Source organism: Corvus brachyrhynchos, unplaced genomic scaffold (assembly GCF_000691975.1).
Source record: "Corvus brachyrhynchos isolate BGI_N302 unplaced genomic scaffold, ASM69197v1 scaffold34, whole genome shotgun sequence".
NCBI classification, from domain to species: Eukaryota; Metazoa; Chordata; class Aves; order Passeriformes; family Corvidae; genus Corvus; species Corvus brachyrhynchos.
The window spans coordinates 1293069-1304658 of record NW_008238126.1 but is presented as its reverse complement, the minus strand read 5'-3'; the positions used below and the strand labels follow the sequence as shown (position 1 = coordinate 1304658).

Genomic DNA, 11590 nt, shown 5'->3' with positions numbered 1-11590 from the left:
GGATGAATTAAATTTGTATGTGTGACTCCAAAAGAGATCAAAACTATGATAATTTGACCAGTGACACTTACAGTATTCCACTCCTGGAAGCCTGTATGTGGGCACATGACAGGAAATCCTCAAAAAAAAAAAAGAAAAACAAAAAAGGGAAAAAAAAAAGACTTCTAATATATAACTCTGTATTTTATGTGAAGTGTTGCCCAAGACTGATTTCTGTATTTCCAACCAGAAAAACATGTGCACCACTTCTGCAGTGAACTGACTTCCAGTAGCAAGGAAAAAATTAGTCCTTAGAAAGAAATCCTTGTTATGTTCCCATGCATTCCTGTGATCCATTGACTCTATCATGTGGTCAGCATGCTGCCATGCTTACAGAAGTAACTGCTGGGGGAAAAGCCTGCTTCCATCTCTTATGTTACATTTCTGCACAGAAGTATTTAATTCTAATGACACTTTGTTTATGGAAGTTACAGCAGAGCTATAAAAGTTAGACATTTATGAAATTTGTACACAGAAAGGAGTAGAACTGAATTTATAACCAAACCAGCCAATGGCTTCTCCAGACAAAGGAAAGAAGAAACCTCAAATCTTTCACTAAGTTAAAACAAGTAAACCCCTCAGAAAGGCTTAGGTAACACTTCCTGTACCAAAGCAGGACCAGTTGGATCCCTTTGTGAAAGAAGGAGAACTAAGATAGCAACAATGCACTCCCCAGAAAGGCAGACTCTTGAAATTACAAACATCAAAAGTGACTTCAAGTATCAATCTTCAAGTCCTGCTGAGAGGCACAAACTCTACAACAGGTCCCTTCCATCACAACCCAGACACTCTTAAAAAAAAAAAAAAAAAAAAAAAAAAAAAAAAATCCTAAAAAGCATTATTTTTATATTTGATTTTATATTACCACAGGTACATGGTTAATTCAAGTTCTTCCTATCTCTTTACCCCAACTTGCTTTATTGTTTGTACAGCACACACAGAAGCGACAGTGGTATTTAAAGTACCAGCAACATAAACTCCATGACAGTCAGCTACCTTTAAAGAGTTTCTTTTCAAAATTCCACATTTGTGCATTTTCTTATGAACAGAGGTGTCACTAATACCATGTGATTTTTATGGTCTATAAAAAGATGCCTCGAACTTTTCATTTGTGAGACACACACACACACTGGATGAATCTTCAAGAAAACTCCTGTGTGATAGAGTTGTATTCACAACACTAGTGTCACTAAGTACTTGGATTATGACTTCTCATAGGGTTAAAGTGGCAATTCAAAAGCAAAGTCAAGCTGGTACAGAGCTTTGCACCCGCTGAAATATCCTGTTTTCATTAGATCACAGAAAGACTGGTGGGAAATTACCTCTGATGGTCATTATGTCCAACCCCTACTCAAAGTGAGGTTACTGCACACACTGGGTCAGGATGGCTGTGACTTCATCAAGCAAACTCTTGAAAACCCTGTCCAACCTGAGCCTGAGCCTTCTGAGCAACAATTCCTGGCCATTTCCCTGTGTTCCAATAGCTTTCACTCAAGGACAGCTCAGCTCTGACATTTTTGTAGTTCTTCAAGCAGTTGTAGACCACATTATAACACCATCAGCCTCCTCTTCACCAAACTAAAACAAACCCAGCTCTTTCAACCTCTCTTTGCCCATCATGTCCTGCAGGGTCCTGATTATCTTGATTGTCCTTTGCAGGGATCTTTCCAGTCCTTTGGCACCCCTCAAGTTGTGAAGCCCCAAACTGGGCACAATAGCTCAGGTGTGGGCCCAATGCCACACAGAAAGAAGTCACTGCCCTTGATCTGTGAAGTATGGCACAACACAGAACTGGCAACTACCAGAAATTCCAGATTAGTTGGTATTTCCAAATGAAAGGCAATGAGTCACTTGCTCTTTCTTCAAATCCAGTCTATATATGGTACAGTATCATGAAATATGATGACATACAGATTTGTAGTATTTTTTACTCAAAAGAGATGAGCTCAACACTGACAGTACATTTTTTTCTGAAACCCTTGAAAATGCACAGGGAAGGGAAGTGCAGAATCTTACAGATACTTTTGTGAAAAATAACTTATGATTCACCACAGCCTTCCAGTATAAAAAGTTAAAGATACTGTCATGCAACTTCATTCTAAACTAAATAAAGCCTTTTGAAAAAACTGCCCTCATGAAATTATTCTAAAAAATGGAAGTCTAAATTAATTAACTAAATTAAAATAAGAAAACCAACAAGGGCAAACTTTAAAATGAAATAAGCAGAACAAGAGCAAGGTCTTGACTTTAGGAAAATCACTCTATCTGAAAGTAAGTCAGGGGTAAGATCCGTGGGCCTCTTTGTGGGAAAAAAAACCCTCAACACAACAACTAAAACACAACAAAAACCTGCCAATTTTTGTTTCCCACCCCTCCCCCCCCATTAAATAATTTTGAAATTCTCCTCCTAAAGTGGATCATCCATAGCAAGACCAGTTTCAATTCAATTATCCTGCCCCTCTCCATGCTAGAAGTAGTCCAAGAACCATACTTAAAACTGCTTTCTTGGCTACAGTTTTGCTCTTTGTCACAGACAAAAGCATTCTGCAGACTGTCTTCACAGCCTGCTTCCAGAAGAACCAGTCTGGGTTCTAAGGAAACCTCAATCTTTCCTTATCAGCTTATTTATTCAGCTTCACAGTGGCCTGAATGCACGCAAACCTGTATATCAACCACGTACATCAACCTAATAAATAAGGTGTAGACTATTAGAATGTTGGAGAAGAACTGGTAATCACTTTCTTTGTGAGGGCATTTCTACAGAAATGAACTACAAGTAAGAGAATCTAATATATGTTGAATTAAATCTCGAAAAACAACTTCAATGCACTGTAAGCTCAAAACACTGCCCTTTAAATTGCTTTAGAAAACACTCAGCATGTTACAAGAAAGCAATCTGGACTTAAGAAAAGGCAGGTAAGTAATGTGTATTGGCTTTTACTAAGTAGTAAGGAACTGATCACCATATTCTTCCTGAGAAATAGTGCCTACACTTAGAGAGATATTTTGTAAAAAAAAAAAAAAAAAAAAAAAAAAAATCCTAAAAAGCATTATTTTTATATTTGATTTTATATTACCACAGGTACATGGTTAATTCAAGTTCTTCCTATCTCTTTACCCCAACTTGCTTTGTTTGTACAGCACACACAGAAGCGACAGTGGTATTTAAAGTACCAGCAACATAAACTCCATGACAGTCAGCTACCTTTAAAGAGTTTCTTTTCAAAATTCCACATTTGTGCATTTTCTTATGAACAGAGGTGTCACTAATACCATGTGATTTTTATGGTCTATAAAAAGATGCCTCGAACTTTTCATTTGTGAGACACACACACACACTGGATGAATCTTCAAGAAAACTCCTGTGTGATAGAGTTGTATTCACAACACTAGTGTCACTAAGTACTTGGATTATGACTTCTCATAGGGTTAAAGTGGCAATTCAAAAGCAAAGTCAAGCTGGTACAGAGCTTTGCACCCGCTGAAATATCCTGTTTTCATTAGATCACAGAAAGACTGGTGGGAAATTACCTCTGATGGTCATTATGTCCAACCCCTACTCAAAGTGAGGTTACTGCACACACTGGGTCAGGATGGCTGTGACTTCATCAAGCAAACTCTTGAAAACCCTGTCCAACCTGAGCCTGAGCCTTCTGAGCAACAATTCCTGGCCATTTCCCTGTGTTCCAATAGCTTTCACTCAAGGACAGCTCAGCTCTGACATTTTTGTAGTTCTTCAAGCAGTTGTAGACCACATTATAACACCATCAGCCTCCTCTTCACCAAACTAAAACAAACCCAGCTCTTTCAACCTCTCTTTGCCCATCATGTCCTGCAGGGTCCTGATTATCTTGATTGTCCTTTGCAGGGACCTTTCCAGTCCTTTGGCACCCCTCAAGTTGTGAAGCCCCAAACTGGGCACAATAGCTCAGGTGTGGGCCCAATGCCATACAGAAAGAAGTCACTGCCCTTGATCTGTGAAGTATGGCACAACACAGAACTGGCAACTACCAGAAATTCCAGATTAGTTGGTATTTCCAAATGAAAGGCAATGAGTCACTTGCTCTTTCTTCAAATCCAGTCTATATATGGTACAGTATCATGAAATATGATGACATACAGATTTGTAGTATTTTTTACTCAAAAGAGATGAGCTCAACACTGACAGTACATTTTTTTCTGAAACCCTTGAAAATGCACAGGGAAGGGAAGTGCAGAATCTTACAGATACTTTTGTGAAAAATAACTTATGATTCACCACAGCCTTCCAGTATAAAAAGTTAAAGATACTGTCATGCAACTTCATTCTAAACTAAATAAAGCCTTTTGAAAAAACTGCCCTCATGAAATTATTCTAAAAAATGGAAGTCTAAATTAATTAACTAAATTAAAATAAGAAAACCAACAAGGGCAAACTTTAAAATGAAATAAGCAGAACAAGAGCAAGGTCTTGACTTTAGGAAAATCACTCTATCTGAAAGTAAGTCAGGGGTAAGATCTGTGGGCCTCTTTGTGGGGAAAAAAACCCCTCAACACAACAACTAAAACACAACAAAAACCTGCCAATTTTTGTTTCCCACCCCTCCCCCCCATTAAATAATTTTGAAATTCTCCTCCTAAAGTGGATCATCCATAGCAAGACCAGTTTCAATTCAATTATCCTGCCCCTCTCCATGCTAGAAGTAGTCCAAGAACCATACTTAAAACTGCTTTCTTGGCTACAGTTTTGCTCTTTGTCACAGACAAAAGCATTCTGCAGACTGTCTTCACAGCCTGCTTCCAGAAGAACCAGTCTGGGTTCTAAGGAAACCTCAATCTTTCCTTATCAGCTTATTTATTCAGCTTCACAGTGGCCTGAATGCACGCAAACCTGTATATCAACCACGTACATCAACCTAATAAATAAGGTGTAGACTATTAGAATGTTGGAGAAGAACTGGTAATCACTTTCTTTGTGAGGGCATTTCTACAGAAATGAACTACAAGTAAGAGAATCTAATATATGTTGAATTAAATCTCGAAAAACAACTTCAATGCACTGTAAGCTCAAAACACTGCCCTTTAAATTGCTTTAGAAAACACTCAGCATGTTACAAGAAAGCAATCTGGACTTAAGAAAAGGCAGGTAAGTAATGTGTATTGGCTTTTACTAAGTAGTAAGGAACTGATCACCATGTTCTTCCTGAGAAATAGTGCCTACACTTAGGGAGATATTTTCGTGTTAGAGTGGTAGCTAAAAATCAGACATGCAAGCTGTGCAGAGAAAAACAAAAGAAAGAGAAAACACATGGGATGCAAAGAGAGCAGCAGAGGAAATGGACAGTCAAACTAAGATGTGAGCTGTAACAAATTCAGAAATAAGGAATATGCTTCTTACACTTTTCTGCTCCAAAAGTTCTGGGTATGGCAACTAAGAGCTCTGCTTTAAAGTAAGTTTATTGACATCGATGTATTTTTTTAGACCTCAACAGGTCTACTACTGCTGGCTCCTGAGAGCATCAAGTACTCTTCCACATGGATTCTTTAAATTGAACAGTACAAAAGAGACTCTTATGTCTAAAAATATTCAACCTTCACATTTTCTTATTTTTGATTTTTTTTTCTCTGTGATATGAGTGAATTGTACTAGAATCTGTCAACATGTAAAATATCCAATGTTAATCCAGCAGATCACATGGCCACTTGAACAGTGACAAGGTGTCAATATACTTCATTAATATGGTTGAATTACAACACTACAGAGATTGATGATACACAATATGCAAGACCATGAATACTAATACATAAATCCAACAGAATTTAGCCTAGATTAGATTTGCTAGCTGTCAGGCATTGTTACATAGCATTAATTTTCCCTGCTATCACCAAACCACTGCAGTGATGCAGCGAGACACAAAAATCACTTGAGATGTCTGTCCCTATACATGCTATGAGTATTGAGCAGCCTTACAGAGAGAACACTATACCTGATAAAAGTTGTCTTGTGAGCTAGTGGCTTCTCCATCATATGCCACAAATACCCACAATAACACCAACCGGTAACACACCAGCCTAGAGAAGCTTTCCAACTTGTTTTTGTTACTCTGGTAAGGAGATACCACTATTGTAAGACACCAGTATGTATTTTTCTAAATGAATTGGTTAGAAAATAGACCCTTTAAAACCCATTTGGTGCCCAACTACTTCACAAATTAAAGAAATCAAAACATTCAATCAAAACTAGTTTTAAATTATCTCTTTTTTAGCACAGTACCGTTATGCCTAAATTTTCTCCCTATACAGTATTTCAATTATATTGCCCCACACATTACTTAGACTGCTGCTACAAACAACACAGAATTTATTGGCTGGAAAGACCCTCTGGAGGCAACCTAGTCCAAACTCTTGCTCTAAGCTGGTCAAAACAGCCCTGGCAGCTCGGGGCCCCATGCAATCCACTTCTGAGCATCTCTGAGGATATTCTCCACGAACTCTCTGTGCAATGAGGTGCAGATTTTCTTTTCTTTGTCTCTAATTGGCATTTTTTCATGTTGCAATTTGTCCACGTGGCTTTTTGTCTTTTCACTGTGTGCCCAAATGAAGAGCTTGGCTCCATCTGCTCTGTATCCTTCTATGAAGAAACTGAAGACAGCACCAAATCTCAGCTTATTAAGGCTGGATCAACTTAGTCCATCTCTGCTGGACTCATGCCAGTGCATCATTGCTTTTCTTGTTCTGGAGAAACCAAGACTGCACATAGTGCCCCAAGTGTGGCCTCATAAGGGATGAACAGAGGGAACAATCACTTCCTTTGCCTTGCTGGCTACACCTCTGCAATGCTCTACTGTGCAGTTGGCTGCCTTTGCCACAAGAGTACACTGCTGACAAACAATAATGAAGTTCTTACCCATAAACACATCATCCCATGGGGGTATTTATGTGAAAGTACTCAAGAACAAAGACTTTTTAGATTTAATCTGGAAGTGTGGAGGCATATTGGGCCCTTTAGCTCTAAGCACTCTGGATGTAAGTGGAATTAATGGAAGGAATGGTCATCAGCTCCCTCACATGCAGATTGTCCTGTTCTCCCACTCCTGTGCCTCAAAGACTGGAGGTGGAGAATTGTGCAAAGATAACCTTCAAGAGCAAACTGATCTTGCAGAGGGCAAAACTTCAAGGTAAAGAATATCTCCAAGGGTTAATCTTATCACTTCATTACAGCTCACACTTTAACACAATTTACAAATGCAGCTTCCTCACAGGTATACTTACTTTATACCAGTACCACCATCATGGCTGCCCACCAATGTGCTTAAGCAATGCCATATCGGAGATAAACAAATTAGAAAAATAAATCTTTAAAACTCCCCTAGAACCTGGGTAGAGGTGCAAAACAACCCCAAACAAAAAGCAGAGGAAAAACAAAGTAAAGAGTACAGCAAATGGAAAGTTTGTGAAAAATTCACATTCTTACACAGAGGTAAGAACTTCCTCCATACTCACTCACACATTTATGTGTCTTTGTGTCTTATTACAAAAATTCAATGCATAACAATTCAAACCTTAAAAAAAACCAACCCCAAAACGACAACAATCCCATCAACAATCCAAAACCAAAACCACAAAACACAAGCACCACTAAACATGGAAAATGTTTGTGATCCTACCTCAATGACCAGCTACCTTGAATTGTAATTACAACAATACAAAAAAAGTGGAATTGGAAAACCCCAAAATTTCTTAATACACTCCCAAGCCTATTCTTTAGACCCAGGCAGAAATTACAAACCATCCACAGTTATCTTTTATCAGTGAATCTGCTATTACTATTGGCTTTTCTTTTTTTCTTCATCAGTCCCTACTCTTTTGTCTACTACTTTTCCCTTTCAGGAATTCTTCATGGCCCCAAAAGGTTGAATTTTACTGTCATGGAGCCAGGAAAGCAATATACCACCAGAGGTAGAAATGTGTCCTACCATCAGTAGTTCAAATGAGGCTCAGAAAAAAACAGAATACAGACAGAACTTATTTAAAAGACATCAAATCATTTTAATAAATATTCATTAGCACAAAATGCAATGGTTTTGGTATAACTTGCCAAAACCATAATGGAGCTAATCAGAAGCTAAATATTGTGGAAAATGTGTCCTATATTTTTTTTGGAGGCTAGAAAAAAGAAACGAGCAATGGCATTATTAAATGAAAATATTTGGTGAAGTTTGAAGCAAGACCTGTGTTTTACCTTGTAAATCAAACTAGCCATTAAGGCTCAAGATACTGCTTGTTATAAATACCAACAAAAGTCATTGACCCTTTTTTGCTGCTAAAGTTGGGTTCATGAGGACTTAGATGGCATCAGTGGAACCTCCCAAAAACATTACTGTACAAAAGAATATGATCTTGAGAAAAAAAATACAAGACATGGAGTACACAGCAATTCTCACTCAGTTGCCAATGCTCTTCTCCATGTAGGGTAAAAGAAGAACTTTACGCACACACAAGTTGAATATACAACTTGTAAAACAGACTGTTTTACCCTAAAATAGGAAATGTTAAGAGTTACAGCCTTGTATTTACACTGTAGCAGTTCTGCAGCATTGCCTGTAATCCTGGCTATATGAAAAATATAGTTTTATATAATTTTGCACTTTAATAGCAAGTCTTCACCCATTTATAGCAAATTACTTGCTAAATCTGGACTAGTAAAAACAGAACTCGTGCTCTTACTTTACTTCCTGTGTATGCTTTTTTGACTCAGAACTATTCTCTTTTTATGAAATTCAAATTCCTAAAAAAAGAAAATAGAAATAGAAATGGTTTAGACCTAATTATCTTTCTACTACTTATGATCACCACTGAATATATGGAGAAACTACTAAAGATAAGAAATGCAAGCCCTAAGCTAATTTTGAGATATACGACCTTGCTTTAAAACTTCTAGAAAATATGAAACAGAAAGTATCACAGAGAGAGCAAACATAGGAAAGGCTGACAAATCAAAAAAACCTGTCTGCAGGGAGTTTGCTTAATTATTAATTCTTACCTTCTGTGCTTAATCCAGGACTTGAAGTGAATTTTGCTACATCGACGATCTTCACAGCGAACTGCTGCCCTGTCTCCCTGTTGATGCATCGCCGCACGACGCTGAACGGACCCCTGCAACACAGACAAACAGCAATGAATAACCATTCTCTTCTTCAGTGAGCTGCAATTCTCTTACTTCCCAACAAGGTTTCCACTCGTGCATTCAAATGTAATGTTTGCACAGAATATAGCTCTCGTCCTTGCTGCCCATTAAATGTAAAATTAATCGTTCTGACTACAGACTGGTGTAAAGAACATCAAGTGAGTTCTGTATCTGCCTATAATAAAGACATATTCTCTTACCCTGACCATTTAGAAAGGCTATGCTCTTAGAAACCTTATGTAATATGTAACTGACATCACTACTATTATATTTTAAGTAGACTTTTTTTAGATGCAAAATCCAAATAGGGGGAAAAAAATGGAGGTGAGAAACACACTCCTTCTTTCAGTCCTATGCTGAAAGGATAATGGACAATGACAAGAGTAACAGAACTGTGAGCTGTTTCAGTTTGTCTGTTTTACACAAACAGGTTTATTTCAAGTTTGACATCACTAGATACAAACAGCCTCCATTACAATACTTTGAAATTCCACAAAAGCTCGTGGTTTTCTCTAATCTATGGCACTTAGAGAATCCCCACAGAAGTTACAGATGAAAAGATTAAAATTAGTTCAGACAGATGTTACCATTGCACTCAAATAAAAAAGAGTAGTTATTTTTTGAAATTGAAGTTACATTTGCCAAAACACCAGTCAGAACAATGGCAACCTTTTAAAACCCATCAGCACCAATATGTATTTTTGGAAGCATCTTTTAGTAGATCATTTAAGTTCTTGGTGCCTTAACTTATAATATGGAATCTTCCGTCCAATATTAACAACCAATACCATCAGATAAATAGGGTAGGTCAAGCTTTCAAACATGAAAAATTAATATGTTATGAAAACAGAATAGGATTGTTTCTAGAGTTCACTAGCTGTGGCAAATCAATCCTTTTTTACTGCTCCTTATTTAATGACTGACATGTGATTTCTAAAGAAATCCATTCTGAAGTCTTCTCAAAAAGATGTGGGGGAAAATTTGAGGATGGAAAGAGCCTTTGTTCGGAAGTTTGTCTATTGAGTGAACATTCACCTGCTGAGTGAAATAAATGCTTTAACACAGCTTGAAAGACAAATTCTTCCATTCAAACAATGAACTGGAAGTTAGTTGACACATTTCTGAGCAATGAGATTGCAAAGCAACACAATTCTCAAAATAAAAGGTACCCTGAGGAGGCAGAAATGTCCCTCTGAGGGCCCTTACAAACCTTTATAACTGGCTTTTGGTATTCCTTTACACACCAGATGATTCAAAATGTGTAATTCATCACACTACCAAACCTGTACTCACATAGCTAAAATCCAAGTTTTGTACCCTTTCAACATACAACATCCTTGCAAAGATTTCTTGAAATAGGATTATTTCTGACAGAGAACATGAATACCAAAACTGGTCAATGAATCCCAATCTAAATATTCACAAGTAAGGAAAATATTTATTAGCACAACTAGGGCCATGTGATGGACTCAGAATGAACTACTCAAGAAAATGCATGTTTATTTTCTTTCTTCTTGCCTTGCTCCAAACACACAGTGAAATCCCCCCTACTAATGGCTGTTTTCTCTCCTGAATCCACACCCCACCCATTATTCATTATTTGGTCTTTTAGCAAAAATTACCACAGATATTTTTAAAAAGATGATCAATTAAGCCTCTAATACATAGAAATCCACTTTCATCGTTAAATGGAAAAGGTTCAGCTGACTTCAACTGGCATTGGAAGGATACAGCTACTGACTTAGAATCCTCCCTCCACGTTTCAAAAAGTGATCTTCCATGGAAAAGTCCCTCTTTATATAGATCAGTGTCACCTTCTTATCCCAAATTTCTGTTTACTCCTCTAGCATCCATCAAAGTAAAATTGTAAAAAAAAGTAAGAATACATTTAGATTATGCTAATCTAAAACCATTTCAAAACCTAAACTGCAGCTTTGGAATAACACTGGCAACACCTGCTTTCACTCCTAATTGTCATAAATCACTAGAAACTAAATATATTTCATTCAAATGATCCTTTTTCTTTACATTGTCATTGTTTTTTCCTCCCACAAAGCCTTTCTGGAGACATTAAATAATGCTTTTAACATATTCTGATCTAGAATAGTAGATCACTGGAGTGCAGAGATACCTCAGAAGACCATATTCTTACCCATACGTAGATCCCCGATTCCTGTTAATTCAGACAAACTCTATGAATATAAATATTTCTCGCTGTTGGCTGGGCTACTTTTAGATCTCCTGGTTTTGCCAAGTCTGGGCAGGAGAGCTTGGCCAGCCACCACAGTGTGTGTATGTGCTTTGAGCAGACAAAAAAAGAGGGTTGGAAGAACCATAAATCAAAAAGGAGCCTACAAACTGCAGCTCTGAGAGGATCAGATCTGT

At 37.5% G+C, this 11590-nt stretch overlaps 1 protein-coding gene across 15 annotated transcripts in view; it reads right to left on the bottom strand.

The window, feature by feature from the left end:
• The window catches only part of CASK (calcium/calmodulin dependent serine protein kinase), a 141579-nt gene extending 132376 nt beyond the window's left edge, over positions 1-9203 (bottom strand). For 8 of the 15 annotated variants that reach the window (XM_017733440.1, XM_008633018.2, XM_017733441.1 and 5 more), the window contains exon 1: positions 9062-9203. The gene's annotated coding sequence lies outside the window, so the exon portion shown is untranslated. The remainder of the gene's footprint in view (positions 1-9061) is intronic. The other 7 variants (XM_017733431.1, XM_017733433.1, XM_017733435.1 and 4 more) reach the window with 2 other exon arrangements.
• Between the last annotated feature and the right edge of the window lie 2387 nt (positions 9204-11590).